Source organism: Nelumbo lutea, chromosome 2 (assembly GCF_056320005.1).
Source record: "Nelumbo lutea isolate HS-2025 chromosome 2, American lotus-T2T, whole genome shotgun sequence".
Taxonomy (NCBI): domain Eukaryota; kingdom Viridiplantae; phylum Streptophyta; class Magnoliopsida; order Proteales; family Nelumbonaceae; genus Nelumbo; species Nelumbo lutea.
Genome location: NC_142685.1, coordinates 78,494,255 through 78,511,085, shown reverse-complemented (window position 1 = coordinate 78,511,085; position 16,831 = coordinate 78,494,255). Strand labels below are relative to the sequence as shown.

The following is a 16,831-nucleotide window of genomic DNA, read 5'->3' as shown; positions in this document are numbered from 1 at the left end:
CAGAGCCTTTTGGTATTGGAGTGTTCAGAGATGAGAATAGGAATCTATGTGACTTGTATTCAGGTCCTATTGATTAAGGTGACTCAATAAGAGCTGAATTCTTGGATGTTATTCTTGGGGTGCAAAAAGCTAAGGATATGGGAATTACTAGGCTGATTCTTGAAGGAGACTCCAAAATAGTTGTTAGCTAGTTGGAAAAAGGAGTTCTATGACAATTTAGAAATGATCTCAGAAGATTCAAGATTATATCAAGAGATATGCAAACCCATATAAGATGGGTTAGGAGGTCTGCAAATGGGTTGGCTAAGCAAGGAACTCATAGACAGCATTTGTTTTAGACTAAAAGGAAATAAATCCCTCAATAGCTTACAATGTGATATACTAAGTATTGCTATCGCAAATGAAAATGTATCCTTCAAATTTCAACAACTCCCAATAATTCGAAGATTTTTATAGTTGCCGATTAAAATCTGAGGTAATATTTCAGTGGGTTGATATTATTTGTTAGTATTGTTGTAAGGTATGTAGATTGGAGTTGACATGTGTTGTCGCACTTTCAGAGCAATTGTTTGAAAACCCAATAACTAAAAATGAGTTGGGTGGCAGTTGCAAATTTTTTGAATAGGCAATTCCTCACAGCTGGTTAGATGAGGTTACATTGGCAAATAGCCATGGAAATGTTGTGGAGTGCCTTCGATATTTAGAGAAAGTAGTGGATGTTTGTCGGGGGTAGATCGAATCCATGAAATCAGCCCATCAACTAGCTAGCTATTAAAGGGATGGCTATAATTAGGCGACTTGTTTTTGTTCTTTCTGTTATTGTTCTCCTCTCACTAGTCTTCTATAAATAATAGGTCATTACGTTGATTCAATAGTCTTAGGGTTGTCTTAGAACACTTCCCCCACCCCCCTTCATTTTTGTGTTGGATTAACTTATCTTTCCCTATTTCTAGCGAACTTTTTTGGCATGTTGTTGTAATGGAATTCATATTAATGATGGACTTGAGTCATTTTAATCTAACATTTTACAATATTATTTTTTGTTCACTAAAATAACTTAACTACCCCTAGAAATATTTGTAAATCCATCTAAGAGTTCTGCCCTTAAGAAGAAATATCGGTTTTGCGACACTTAGGTTGTGTTTGGTTCCGTGGACGTTTATTGAAAAAACGCTGCCACATCAACGCCACATAGGCATTGACATTTATTGCATATGAAGCAAAATGAAACAATTGTTTGGTTTCACTATTTATCAAATAAATGGTAGAAAACTGAAACACTTTTATTTTTGTGCATGGGGCATTTGGGGAAACGTCAAATTCTTGTTTCCCTCAATGCCCTAGCATTTCTTGAAACCAAATGCTGATGTGGAACACCTTAATGGGTATTAATCTAAGGTGGAGAGAAAAAATCATTTAAAGTGAAGCACAACCAAACAACAAAAACAAAAAACATTTGAAGTGAAAAACGTTTAAAGTGAAAAAGTACAAATAAACGTTGCCCATGGAACCAAACACATACTTAGCCTTCCAAGTGCCTTTGGCAAAACCACCGTTTCCCACCATTGGTCCGAGCCATTGGGCCAATGGACAGGTGGAAGGGGGACAAAATGCTTGGTGGGTGAGTGGAAATAGGAGGGTGTGGGTTGGTCAAAACAGAACACCTCCACACTGTCAAAGCGCATAATGGGTGGTTTTGCCAATTCTAACATGTTGTCCTGGACGGGTGGCACAAGGGTGGATGGGTGGTGGTACCACCCTCACGATGTGGGGTAAGGTCCTCCCGAGGGCCTCATAGGAGGTGGAGGCAAACTAAGCTCACAGGGAAGCGCAGTGGTGGAAAATGGTGCTTTGGCAAAACTGCTTCCTACCATCAATCTAGAGCATTGGGCCGATGGACAAGCAGAAGAGGGCAGGATGCTTGGTGTACGAGGTTGTGGATTTGGTCAGAACGGAACACATCCGCACTCGTCAAAGCTCCCAATGAGTGGTTTTTCCAATTCTGACACGTCCCTAACGGGTGGTGTGGGGGTAGATGAGCGATGGTACCACCCCCACAGTGTGGGGTGAGGTCACCCCCGAGGGCCCTGTGGGGGGCAAAGAAGCCCCAAGCTCACGGAGAAAGCCAACAATGGGTGAGTGGCAACAGAGTATGGGTTTGGTCGACACAGAACATATCCGCACCCGTCGGAGTGCCCAGTGAGTGGTATTGCCAATTTTGACACATTGTCCCGGATGGCTGGCACGGGGGATAGATGGGCAGTGATATCATCCCCATTGTGTGGGGCGAGGCCCCCCAAGGGACCCGTAGGAGGTGAAGAAGCCCTGGGCTCACTAAGAAGGCTGACGGTGGGAAACGATGCTTTGGTAGAACCATCGTTTCCCACCAGTAGTCCAAACCATTAGGCCGATGAACGGACAAAAAGGGGAGATGCTTGGTAGATGAGTGGCAATAGGAGTGTGTGGGTTTGGTCGACACGAAAAACTTTCGCACCACCGGAGCGCCCAATGGGCGGTTTTGCCAATTCTGACATGCTGTCCCAAACAGGTGGCACGGGGGTAGATGGGCAGTGATACCACCCCCACGACGTAGGGTGAGGTCACTTTGAGGGCCCCACAAGAGGTAGAGAATGGGAAACGGTGCTTTGGCAAAAACACAATTTCCCACCTCCGGTCCGAGCAATTGGGCCAATCGACGAGCAAAACAGGTCCGAATGCTCAGTGGGTGAATGGCAATGAAGGGTGTGGGTTTGGTCAGCAAAAAACACCTCCGCACCCGATAGAGCACCCAATGGGGTGGTTTTGCCAAAGTCTGGCACATTGTCTTTGACGGTAGGCATGTAAACACATCGAATTCGAACCGAATCAAGATAAATTCAAATTCAAAACCGATTGTGAATAATAATATTCAAATTTAATTCAATATCCAACGGATATCAAATATTTCAGTTCAAATTCAATTTTGATTATCAAATCAAATATTCATTCAATTCGAATTCAACTCATAACTTCACTTTTCGAATATGAATCGGATTTGATTCGAATCTGATTTGATTAACTATTTTACAACAGACAACTTTTGAAATTTAACCGGTTCTAAGCTTCTAAATTTTCTTCTAATACATGGTTTTAGTTTTCTTGTTTATTTATAATTAAACCCCACAAAATTCCTTAGAGCTTTCTTTCAATTTCCTACTTCTCTCTTATTTTCTATCAAAACAAATACAGCCATTATAATCCTTTCTTCTCTTGTTTTGAAAATATATACACTAAATCCTGTTGAAAGAGAAATGATATCAAAACAAACACAGCCATTCATGAAATGATATCAAAACAAACGTTGGCATTTAAATTCTCCTCTACCAATTTTCCTATACATCTCCATCAGATTTGGATCACGGAATAGAAGATATCCAGCCAATAGAACAAATAGGATCACCCCTCAAAACCAAATGTCAGCTTTGGACCCATCATATCCCTTTCTATTGAATACTTCAGAAGAAGGAGAAACATAAGTTGCTTGACTACTTTAGATTATAGTCCAAACCATATTCATCAAAGTAGCAAAACATAACCATCTCTACAGCTGAGCTGAAAAATCTAATGAGGTGCTTCTCATTTGTGACTGAGAATCAATAAACCAATAAACCATTTAGGAATGATATTATCTAACTCATAACCAGAAACCAATAAACCATTATCTAAATCAAATGATGTTAGCATTAGCATAAAAAAGCATGTAGCATACTAACATAACCATTAACCATAAAATCATTATTCTAAATTATCTGTAATCTATTCTATAAAAACGAACATTCTTCATCAGCATCGTTCAGAAATCAATTAATCAATTTACCTTGATAAAAGAGGCAGGGGATTGAGATGGAGATCGTAGACAGTAGACTCTGTAGGCGGTGGGCCAAGTGTGAGTGTGTGACGACGACAGTCGTGCGTTCCCGGCCGGTGATGCTGGACTGTTGGCACAATGGCACTCTCGCAATATTAGCTTGGGTTGAGGGCCTTGAGGCGTCGAGCAGCGTCAAAGGAGACGATAGTGGCCGGTGACCGGTGCTCGACCGCTGTCACTGACGTTTCCGTCGGTGATGGTGGTTTCTCGGGCGGCGGCAATGCTGAGTCGAGACTTGATAGAGGAGAAGATGAAAGACGAGAGAGAACCGAGGAAAGGCAGAGGAATAGGGGTGGTGGCCGGTGGACGGTACTCGACTTTAGACTGCCGAATCGCTGATGTGGCTGGTGACGGTGGTTGCTCGGGCGGCGACGAAGAAAGGAGGGTTAGGGTTTGAAAGGAGATGGAGACTGGAGGAGAGGTTCGAATGTTCATCAGTTCATGTTCGTTTGATTCAATGAGAATCGAGAATCGAGAATTCGGTTATGATATTTATCGGATCGAATCAATGCATATCCAAATTCGATCCGATTATTAAATTGTAGAAAATTGGTATTTGAAGTCGATGGAATATCCAATCCAAATTATCCAAATTTGATTCGATCATGCTGAATCTCAAATTTGAATATGGATTTTTGAATATCGTTTATAAGTCTATTTGACCGGGGACGTGAGGTCCCATGGGAGAGAGAAGCTTCGGGCTTACGAAGAAGACTAACATGGGAAATAGTGCTTTGGCAGAACCACTATTTCTCATCGTCGGCCTGAGTCGTTGGGTTGATGGACGAGGGGAAGGGGTGGGTTGTTCGGTGGGGGGGTGGCAATGGGAGGGTATGGGTTTGGTCAACGTGGAACACTTCCACACTCGCCAAAGCGCCCAGTAAGTGGGCAATATCACCCCCACAGCATGGGGTGAGGTCCCCCTAGGGGCCCTACAAAAGACAGAGAAGACTTGGGCTCACAGAGAAGGCCATTGATAGAAAATGGTGCTTTGGCAAAACCACTGTTTTCGACCGTCGGTCTAAAGTTGGGTTAATGGATGAATAGAATGGGTCGCGATGCTTGGTAGGTGAGTGGAACACCTCCACACCTGCTGGAGCACCTAGTGGGTGGTTTTGTCAATTCTGACACATTGTCCTGGACGGGTAGCATGTGGTAGATGGGTGGCGGTACCACCCCTACGGTGTGGGGTGAGATCACCCCCCGAGGGCCCTACGAAAGGTGGAGAAGCCTCGAGCTCATGGAGAAAGCCAACAATGAGAAATGGGGCTTTCAGAAAACCACCATTTCCCATCGTTTGTCTAGTTCATTGGCCGGATGGACGAGCGGAACAGGTCAAGATACTTGGTGGGTGAGTGATAATAGGAGGGTGTGGGTTTGGTCAGCATGGAATACCTTTGCACCCATCAGAGTGCCTAGTGGATGGTTTTGCCAATTCTAATATACTGTGCTAGATGGGTGGTGCAAGGGTAGATGGGTGTTGGTACCACTCCCATTGCGTGGGGTGAGGTTCCCCCGAGGACCCATAAGAGGTGGAGAAGCCCAAGGCTCACAGAGAATGCCAACATGGGAAATGGTGCTTTGGCAAAACCATCGTTTCCCACTGTCAATTCGGGTCATTGGGCCATTGGACAGGCATAATAGGTTAAGATACTCGATGCATGGGTGGCAATAAGAGGGTGTGGGTTTGATTGGCATGGAACACCTAGCACCCACCGGAGCACCTAATAGGTGGTTTTGCCAATTCTGACACATTGTCTCAGACAGTAGCCTAGGGGGTAGATGGGCAAGGTACCACCCCTATGGCGTGGGGTGAGGTCCCCGCGGGAGGCGAAGAAGCCCTAGCCTTATGGAGAAGTGCGATGATTGTTGTGTGTTTTTATTAATTTTGGTATTTCTACATTGTCCTTCAAAGTGATTTCACTCGTATACTTTGCGAGATCTTGACTCAACGTTGACATTATTGTTTGGTGACGTTCTATACAATAGTTTGGCACGTATACATATAGATAAATCCAATTGGCACATGACAGGTGCACCACATGTAAAAACAATACACATCCACTTCCATTTAAAATTTCCATACGTCCATTGCAACTGAAGATCTTTACATACATGTAGTAATATATTAAAGGAAAGGAGGGTTCCTAAAACCCCTAGTGGGGGTGTGGAAGGGACCATCCACCTATTGATTACAATATACGGCTAATAGCTATGACTAATCCATACGTGGTAGCACATACATCAAAGGCGACCACGAGGACCGTTCTCCACCTATTACAGGTGATTACTTGAAACACTACTTACACGCCCTCATTTGTGTGACTTCACGTCCAAGTTTGATAATCTACTACCTCAAAGCCAAATTCTCCTGCATCAAGGCATTGACATCTCTTTGTAGATTTCAACTTTGCCTATGAACGTGTTGGTATTCTGTGAATGTGATATCTACCACACAAACAGACATGGCGGGCTTCTCTGATGTGGTGAATTGCCAAAGCAATTGTGGTTTGTATGTTAACGTTGGGCGATGGATGGAGTTCCCCAATAAATGGTGCCTCATATCCACGTACAATGAAAGCCATTATTTCCTGGTAGAGGCCATTACCGGCACTCACAATCCACTCCGCATCTTGGGCATTCAATTGATGGAATATCAAGTTAAGCATATCCCTCTGTAAAAGAATGACAGTGGTAACAACATTATGCTCCATCGTCCACCTAGAAAACAATCGTTGTTTGTAGTTGTAAAGTATGTTAATATATGAATCGAATACGTGAATCACCCCATTTATAGATGTGTATGGCTCTTGGGTTGCACAAGGGTCATTATAGTGATATTGGAGTCATTTCCAATTAGCAGGAACGACCAACCAATGTAGGAGTGATACTTAGTAGACCTGTTCATGGGCTGGGCTCGAGCTGGGCTTTTACTCTTCATGAATAGAAATTTGTTAGGCCCGAGCCTGGCCCTGATAAAAAGCTTGAAGCCCAAGCCCGGTAATTTTATTCTATTTTTTCTTACAATCAAGTGAATCAACAACTTTCTTTAAGGTTGTTTAATATATTCCTTGTTGTTTGGTTGTTTCTATACAACCAAGGCAAACATGAAATAAAACATATGATAATCCATTTTAATTCTATGTTTTTCTTACAATCCATTTTAATTCCCTGTTGTTTGCTTGTTTCTATACAATTAAGGCCAAACCTAAAATAAAACATATGAGACGAGGAAAACCTGAAAATAAAACACATGAGACCAAATCATATAGGTTCATATTCCTACAAATAGCATGACACACTAAAACTAAATTCATATAACTTCAAGTTCATGTTCCTCTAAAATCATAAAAAAAAAAAAAAAAAAAAACTGAATAAGACAAACAAAATCCATAAAACATATTATCCATCCATTCTTGAATTCACCAACAAGATGGAATATTCCAACTCTCAAGTTTCAAGCCATTCTAAAAAATAAAATAAAAGACCACTTCATTGCCCATATCAAACAAAACATGTTTTAGCCATCTCTATTCATTTTTGAATTCACCAACAAGATTGAACATCGCAACTTCCAAGTTCCAAGCCATCCTACAAAAGAAAATAAGAGATAAATTCAGTACCCATGTCACATATGTAATTTGTTATCATGTCAAATGACAAATAAATAACGGAAATATATGTTATTATAATACCTAAAACATATCATCAAGTTCAGTATTTTCATTATCATCATCACTACTATTTGATCATTCATCATCTTCTAATAAGCTTGATCCTGAAGAAGCCCCTAACAAGCTTGATCCCCCTGCATACAATTGGAAAATATATTAAAAAAATTCAATGAATCATATATTTTAATAAATAATAAATAAATTACTTAATACAAAGCCTTGTGCACGGAGCCAATCTTCAAGACAAACCAAAGCTTGAATTATCTTGGATTTAAGTGAATTTCTTTAAGGATTGATCACCTTCTTTCCAATCCTAAATGCTGATTTGGATGCAACTATGTAAATAGGAATAGCCAAAATATCTCAAGCCATTGATGCCAATCCAGGATACCTAAGTGAACTCATACTCCAATACTCAAAAAATCAACATTTTCCTTGATATCAAGGTTTTGTTCTTCCAAGTAAAGGTCCAATTGAGTTTTTTCACTTTGAATCATTCTTTTTGAATTCAAAAATTGCTCATAATCCTCAAACTCATCACCATCATCATTTCTCTCACTCATGTCAAACTGATTAGAAGATCCAATAAAGGAGGTGGAGAAAAAATTTTATTTGTATTCATCGAACAAATCATGGAGAGTTTTAATTATAGCATTAACATGCTCATCGGCTTCATTCCCATAAAGTTTATCAAAACAATACTCCACTAACCTAATCTTGCAATGAGGATCCAACACAGCAGCACAAAACAAAACCATACTATATTCAACCCAATATTTATCAAATTTCTCCTTCATATTTCTAACCATATCAGTCATAAAATTCTGAGATTCCTTATTCACTAACATTAAATGTTTGTGAATCATCCACACTCCCTTAAAGTAAATGTTTAAAATATGGTACTTAGTGGCAAAAAACATGCAAGTAACATCATAAAAAACCTTTAAGAATTTGTGAAGTTTATCCACATTTTCCCATTCTTCTTCCGAAAGCATAAACATTTTGAAAATATTATCCCTTTGCCCCTAATGTTGAAGACTTGCTTATAATAAATGACATGTTCAAGTATCATATAAGTTGAATTCCATCTCACACACATATCTAACATCAATCTTCTAGTTGTGTTTAAGTGAAAACTTATTTCAACAAGTTCATAAAATTTATGCTTCCGAGTAGTTGATTTCTTTATATTTTTCACACAATCACGAATCTTGGAATCAACATCATCAACAATGTTCAAACTAGTTTGCATAATAAGATTCAAAATATGGCTACAACAATGAACTTTGAAAAAATCACCACCACACACCAAAGATTTATGTATTGAAGATCTCAATTTCATAGAGTTAGCCATCACATCATTGTAATTAGCATTATCTAATGTGATGCTAAAAATTTTTTGATCAATATTCCATTCGCTTAAGCACATAGTCACCTCATCTACTAAAGATAGTCCATAAAAAGGAGGTGCTAAAGCTTTAAAGCGAATAATTCTTTTTTGTAACTTCCAATTGTTGTCAATCCATTGAACAGTTATACACATGAATTCATCATCAGTGTGCTCAGATCTCCAATTATCAGAAGTTAAACAAACCCGACCAAGTGTATTAGACAAATCCGCTTTTCACACCCTTTCTCTCTTTCACATAACTAGACATGATATCTCTTTTAGCAGTATGCCTACTCACATTTTTAAATTCAGGTTTTATATATTGAATAAATAATCTAAAACCAGGTTCTTCAATAGTAGTAAAAGGGTGTTTTTCACATACAAGAAAAATTGATAATTCCCTACGAGACTCTTGTTGATCAAACTTGTAGTTTTTAAAAGAAGTATTCCCATCAGTGCTTGATTGAGTATTACTTTGTACTGTCTAATATCCTGAATTGTACGTCTAGGGCAACGCTCTAAATGATGCTTCAAGTGGTTAGTTCCCTTACTTGACTTACCTTGTAAGATTTTCTTGCAGTGCTTACATCGTGCCTTTTTCGAATTAAAAAAGAATATAAATTATGAATTTGCAAAAAAATAAAAAAATATATAGGAAAACCAATTGCAGATTATTCAATATAAATTATGAATTCAATAATCAATATAAATTATAATTTATTTACATTAAAAAATATATAAATTCAATATAAATTCTGAATTTGCAAAAAAAAAAAAAAGGAAAACCAATTGCAGATTATTCAATATAAATTCTGAATTCAATATAAATAAGAATTTTTTTACATTAAAAGAAGAATATAAATTCTGAATTTGCAAAAAATAAAATAAAAAGGAAAACCAATTGTAGATTATTCAATATAAATTCTGAATTCAATAATCAATATATCAAAATTTATTTACATTAAAAAAAGAATATAAATTCTGAATTTGCAAAAAAAAAAGGAAAACCAATTGCAGATTATTCAATATAAATTCTGAATTCAATAATCAATATAAATCAGAATTTATTTACATTAAAAAAACAATATAAATTCTATATAAATTCTGAATTTGCGAAAAAAAAAGGAAAACCAATTGCAAATTATTCAATATAAATTCTGAATTCAATATAAGCCATAATTTATTTACATTAAAAAAAGAATATAAACTCAATATAAATTCTGAATTTGCAAAAAAAAAGCAAAAAGCAAAAACCAATTGCAGATTTGCAACATTACCAAAGGAAAATACAATGTTTTTGCTTTAGGAATTAGGATAATCAAATCTAATAGTTTCAGCACTTTTGAAAGACAAACTAAGCCAATAAATATGTGTAGTGAATCCCTAATGCATCAGGTTGTTTTTATCATTCTCTAACAAATCTCTAATAGCATTCAGATAAACAATAGCATTCAGATTTTGGACAAACAATAGCATTCGACTATATAAACAGTAAACACTAAACACTAAATAATAATTTCATAATACAATAAAATGGCAAAGAGGATTCACCGTCAGTGACTATGTTTGCTGGAGCTGAGTTCGCGGTGAGCTGCGATTTTAACAATGAAAAGTGTGTCAGTTTGCGTTTGTAAGAGAGAGAGAGAGAGAGAGAGAAAGAGAGAGAGAGAGAGAGAAAGAGAGAGAGAGAAAGAGAGAGAGAGAGAGAGAGAAATGACTCATCGCTGCTGCCGATGCCTGTATTCATCGCCTCGTCGATGTCTGAGATCTGAAAGAGAAGAAGTGAGAAGAGGAACGAGAGAGAGAGAGAGAGAGAGAGAGAGAGAGAGAGAGAGAGGGGACTCACCGCTGGAGTTGTTGCGCCGATAAATGTTTGTCACCTCACTGGTTGTGTGGCTGCCTGAGAGTGTGAGGACTGAGGAGGATGTGAACAGAAGAGAGGTTCGATTAAGGGGAAAGAGAAGGGTTCTAAATTTTTAGGATATTAGGGTTTTTTAAGTTTAGTTTATAGGTTGGGCTGGGTCGGGCTATTTTGGCAAATCCCGAGCCCGACTTGAATTTATTGTGGGTTGGGATTTTTGGCCCGAGATTAAGCCCGTGGGCTCATTTGCATGTTCAAACCCATTCAAGGGCCGGGCCTGCCCGTCGAGCCACTCGGCCCATGAACAGGTCTAGTACTTAGTATTAGACTATAGCTCAATTCCAAACTCAAGTGGGCCGAATGGTCATTGTATTGACTAATTGAAATGCATCAATGTTCATATGTAGCTTTAGTCCATTGGATTACCCTGTGGTCATTTAACTGCTACATCACCATCTCAACTCTCAATTGGGCCTTGTACATGGGCGGCCAAACAAAATCTAGGAGTAGTACCTAGTTTTTGTTAGACAGTTTATGCCCTTACCTCCAATTGGAATGATGTACATTATGACATTTATTGTAAATGAATAAAGTACATATTTGATTCATGTTATTATGTCGTGTTTTTGTGTAATACCCTTAAACTGGACACATATGAAACTCGTGTTAGTTTAGAAAGTTCACAGCCGTTGGATAGATCTAAGGAGATTTATCCTACCAAGGTTGACACTAATGTGCCGCCAAGTTGGTTGGGGTGGCTTGTCTAAGTTTCCAGAGTGAGACCTGAGGTACATGTAGTGTGGGTTTTTCTTGAAACCCTGAACTAGACCAAAATTTCAATATTGCCCTGGACTTTGGAAATTGATAGGCAAAACTGGATTGTTACACCTGACTCCTACACTCGATTATGATACTGCACTAGTTGTCGGATTAGGCTGTTTTTGATATGCCAATCAGTGAGATCCTTAGAGGGGGTCAAAACCTAGGTATGTTGGGACAATCTGAGAATTCATCTGAGTGGGTGATCATAGTGAAAGGATCAACCCCTTTGTCGGACAAAGTGAATGATCGGGTAATGCACTCTCTCTAATGGAAACATAAACTACCGACAGTTGATTTCAACCGTTGAAATTTGTTTTGCAAAATATATTTATATAGAGGTATACTTAAATATATTATGGCTTTATAATGTTTGCAAAAGATTTTAATTCCTGAGATCCATGTGTATAGAGAGTGCAACACTGTTCCTTGCATCCGAGGGAGATGTCCTCTCTTGTCGGGCAGTGTTTGATCATTATGGGTTAAGAAGTTAAGTGTAAGACCATTGAGGGTAGTACCTGATGGGCTAATCTTGCATATGCTCACAGTCCCTGGGTTTTTATAAGGTGGCTTGTCCCAAGGACCACTTAGTGTAAATGTTGGGCCCATTAAGAGCCCATGGTGATGGGCTCAGGGGTTCACTGCCCATAACAGTGAATTCGGCCAGATCTTGTAACAGAGGCTAGGCTGAACACATATGGCTAATGTGTAGATCAATGTTTAGGTCGCACGCCATACAAGGAAACCCAACTGGGTAGTAGTTTGGAAGGTTAGTGAGTACATAGACTTAATGGGCCTACATCTCAATTCGAACTTGTCTAATTTGATTAGTTAAAGAAAGGGGCGGATCTGGGATTTGGATCAACAGATAAGATAGGGAGTTATGCCTATCCACTCAGAGAGTCTAGATCCAAATATAGATTTGGATTTGGAAACTCCTAATAAGATTAGGAGGGGCTGATCTAATCTATAGATAAGATAAAGGCTTATCCTTATCTCTTAAAGATAAATCCTGATCCAAATACAGATTTGGATCAAAAAACTCCTAATGAGATTAGGAGCTCTCTTTAAGGCAATAAAAGGAGGAGGAGGGCGAACCTCCATTCATATCATCACAACAGACCTCAGATCATAGAAAGAGAGAAGACAACTACAGTAAGACTACGCGATCTTCTGCTCTTGCACCCTCCTCCTACTTCCGCCATTGCCTGTACGATCTCCACTATAGGAGAGATCAAGAAAAGTTCTTGATATCAGTTTTTGGAGAAAAACTTATATGAAGTTGTGCTCACATACCCTCAATCAAATTCTTGCTGAAAGATTCGGTTTTTGTGAAGAACTTGCTGATTCAGCTCCACCCTACGCTGTGTCATCTTCAGTGGAGCAGTCTTTGGACTTTCCTTGGGCGTGAACTGTTAGACATTTTTGTATGCCCTTAGCTTCAATCAAATTGATGTACTTTATGAGTTTATTGTAAATGAATAAAAGTGCATATTTGATTCATGTTCCCTTGGTATGTTTCTGTGTAATACCCTTAAACTGGACACTTAATGAGACTCGTGTTAGTTTAGAATGTTCACAGGCAGTGGGTCAATCTGGGGAGACCTATCCTGACAAGGCTGACACTGTGGTGCCACCAAGTTGGTTGGGGTGGCTTGTTTCAGCTACCGGGGTGAGACTCTAGGCACATACAGTATGGGATTAATTGAATGTTTGAACCTGGCTCTGATACCATTGAAGGGATAGGAAACCATCATATGGACGCCCAAGATTGCGGAATAAAGGGGGGGCGAATTTCAAAATTTTTCTTTCCCTTCAACTGGAATCGAATTCCCAATTTAGAAAATCATATTTTCAAGGATCATTCTTGAACCATAAACTGAACCAGATCTGAACCAAAAGGAGAAGAGAGAGATAATACCTGATATAGAGAAATAATAACTCTCAACGGAGGTGTTCACGCCCAAGGTAGAAACCAAAATCTGCTCCCACTGAAGATGGCGCAGTGTAGGGTGGAGCAGAATCAACAGTGTCATTCCTAAGAACTTGATTCTTCCCAAGAATCACCTGGGCGGCTAGTGAATACAACTCCTACCAATCTTTTTTCTCCAAAAGATTGGAATCAAGATCTGGTCTTGATTTCTCCCGAGCAATGGAGATCGAACTGCTATAGGCGGTGACTACAGGAAGGAGGTGGCTAGAGAGAATTTGCAGGGTGCAGAATTCTCTCCTCTGTGATCTCAGCTCTAAAGACAAGACTGTTGTTGGTGATTGTGTGTCTAAAAGCTGTCGCCCCCTCTTCCTTTTATAGACTTAAAGGGATCAGCTCGTAATCCCATTAGGAGTTGCTAACCCAAATCATATCTGGATTAGAAGTCCCTTTAAGATAAGGGATAAACCTTATCTTATCTGCAGATTAGATCAGCCAGTTCCTAATCTAATTAGGAAATTTCCAAATCTAAATCTCATTTAGATATTGGACTCTCTAAGAGGTTAAGTGTAAGGTCATTGAGGATAATACCTGATGGGCTAATCTTGCATCTGCCCACAGTCCCTAGGTGTTACAAGGTGGCTTGGCCCAGGGACCACTTAGGGTAAGTGTTGGGCCCATAGAGCCCATCTGATGGATTTCAGGGGGTGCACTGTCCATAACAGTGTATTCGGCTAGGCCTTGTAACAAAGGCTGGGCTGAACCCATGTGGCTGATGTGTAGATCAATGTTTGGGTCCCAAGCCATACAAGAAGCTCAACTGGGCAGCAGTTTGGAAGGTTTAATGAATACATAACCCTAAATGGGCCTTAAGCCCATTTCGAACTGGGCTAATTTGATTAGTCTTTAAGGGGCGAATTCTGAGATAAGATCAGCTGATAGGATTGGGCCCACACCCTATCCACTCAGAGAGTCCAAGATCTAAATGAGATTTAGATTTGGAAACTTCCTAATTAGATTAGGAACTAGCTGATCTAATCTGCAAATAAGATAAGGTTTATCCCTTATCTTAAAGGGACTTCTAATCCAGATAAGATTTGGGTTAGCAACTCCTAATGGGATTACGAGTTGATCCCTTTAAGTCTATAAAAGAAAGAGGGGCGGCAGCCTTTAGACACACAATCACCAGCAACGGTCTTGTCTTTAGAGCTGAGATCATAGAGGAGAGAATTCGACACCCTGCAAATTCTCTCTAGCCGCCTCCTTCTTGCAGCCGCCGCCTATAGTAGTTCGATCTCCATTGCTTGGGAGAAATCAAGATCAGATCTTGATTCCAATCTTTTGGTGAAAAGATTGGTAGGAGTTGTATTCACTAGCCGCCCAGGTGATTCTTGGGAAGAATCAAGTTCTTAGGAATGACACTGCTGATTCTGCTCCACCCTGCACTGTGCCATGTTCAGTGGGTGCAGATTTTGGTTTTTACCTTGGGTGTGAACACCTCTGTTGAGAGATATTATTTCTCTGTATCAGGTATTATCTCTCTCTCCTCCTTTTGGTTCAGATCTGGTTTAGTTTATGGTTCAAGAATAATCCTTGAAAATATGATTTTCTAAACCAGCAATGGTCTTGTCTTTAGAGCTGAGATTACAGAGGAGAGAATTCGACACCCTGCAAATTCTCTCTAGCCGCCTCCTTCTTGCAGCCGCTGTCTATAGTAGTTCGATCTCCATTGCTTGGGAGAAATCAAGATCAGATCTTGATTCCAATCTTTTGGAGAAAAGATTGGTAGGAGTTGTATTCACTAGCCGCCCAGGTGATTCTTGGGAAGAATCAAGTTCTTAGGAATGACACTGCTGATTCTGCTCCACCCTGCACTGCGCCATCTTCAGTGGGAGCAGATTTTGGTTTTTACCTTGGGCGTGAATACCTCCGTTGAGAGATATTATTTCTCTGTATCAGGTATTATCTCTCTCTCCTCCTTTTGGTTCAGATCTGGTTTAGTTTATGGTTCAAGAATGATCCTTGAAAATATGATTTTCTAAATAGGGAATTCAATTCCAGTTGAAGGGAAAGAAAAACTTTTGAAATTCGCCCCCCTTTATTCCGCAATTTTGGGTGTCCATATGATGGTTTCCTATCCCTTCAATGGTATCAGAGCCAGGTTCAAATCTTGAACCATTCTGTTTCAGATCTGAACCTGCGCAATTAGGGAGAAGGTGTTCTACCCAATTTGCGTAGATATGGGTTTTGGGAAATTTGTTCCCAAAATAGATAGGCAAATAATCTGAAATTAATTTTAAATAAATTTGATTATTATTTAGAATAGTTCTTTATAATTTTCTGGATTTATGTGTTGTTCGTACAAGAGGAGATCGAAATCTTGATTTGCGTAGGGAGAATTGCAAGATTTGCAATTTTTGAATTGAATTTATTACATTTGGTCTGTAAATATATATTTTTTTTAATTTTTAGACTCAATGTATAGGCATTCAATATGATGTAATAATTAATAGAAATAGGATTTCTATTTATTTTTAATTTTGGATCCAAGATGGCGGCACAGAGAAGGAGATTTCGCAGATGGGAGATTCGCTATCTGCGATTTGAAGTTTGAGAAATTGCAATCTGTGATCTAACCTCTGTTTTGTAGGATGGAGTGTGCGAACAACCCTGATTAATTGTTTTTGTTTTTCTTTTATCAGTTATTTAATTTCAAATTATTTTCTCGAATTAAGGATTTAATTAAAAATCAAACCCTAGACCCATTCGAACCAAGATTGGTTCAAACTATTTGGACCAATTCTAGGGTTTAATCAAGGCTGAAAGTCAACCCTAATTTTCCCACTAATGGGCCTAAGGATTGATATTTAATTAAATGGTTAATTCGGCCCAGCTTGTAAAGGCCCAGTTTTAAATAGTTAAAACTGCAAAAGCCCATTTTAAAGGATAAAGCTATATGGGCGAAACTGGGTAACCCTAATTCAGCCCATATATCTAGATAATATTAATGGTTAATATTATGGAATTTTAACGGGCTTCCAACGGGCTTTACAGATAATTAATTGATTGGATCAATTTATCCCTACACGAGATGTATGGATGTGTGATGTGCTGCGTACATGGGCCATAAGTACTTGGCCCATGCTCATTCGATAGTGGTTCTTGCGCACACCATGGCTGAATGCACATCATTGCCATGGTGTCCCTTTTGGTCCTTGGATGACTTCCCTCAGTGGTGGGCCCCACACCT

At 39.3% G+C, this 16,831-nt stretch overlaps 1 protein-coding gene across 1 annotated transcript in view; it reads right to left on the bottom strand.

Moving 5' to 3' along the window:
* LOC148871605 (ribosome production factor 2 homolog) overlaps positions 1 to 4,817 on the bottom strand; it is a 31,428-nt gene extending 26,611 nt beyond the window's left edge. Inside the window, exon 1 of the mRNA XM_088971156.1 lies at positions 3,857 to 4,817. The gene's annotated coding sequence lies outside the window, so the exon portion shown is untranslated. The remainder of the gene's footprint in view (positions 1 to 3,856) is intronic.
* Between the last annotated feature and the right edge of the window lie 12,014 nt (positions 4,818 to 16,831).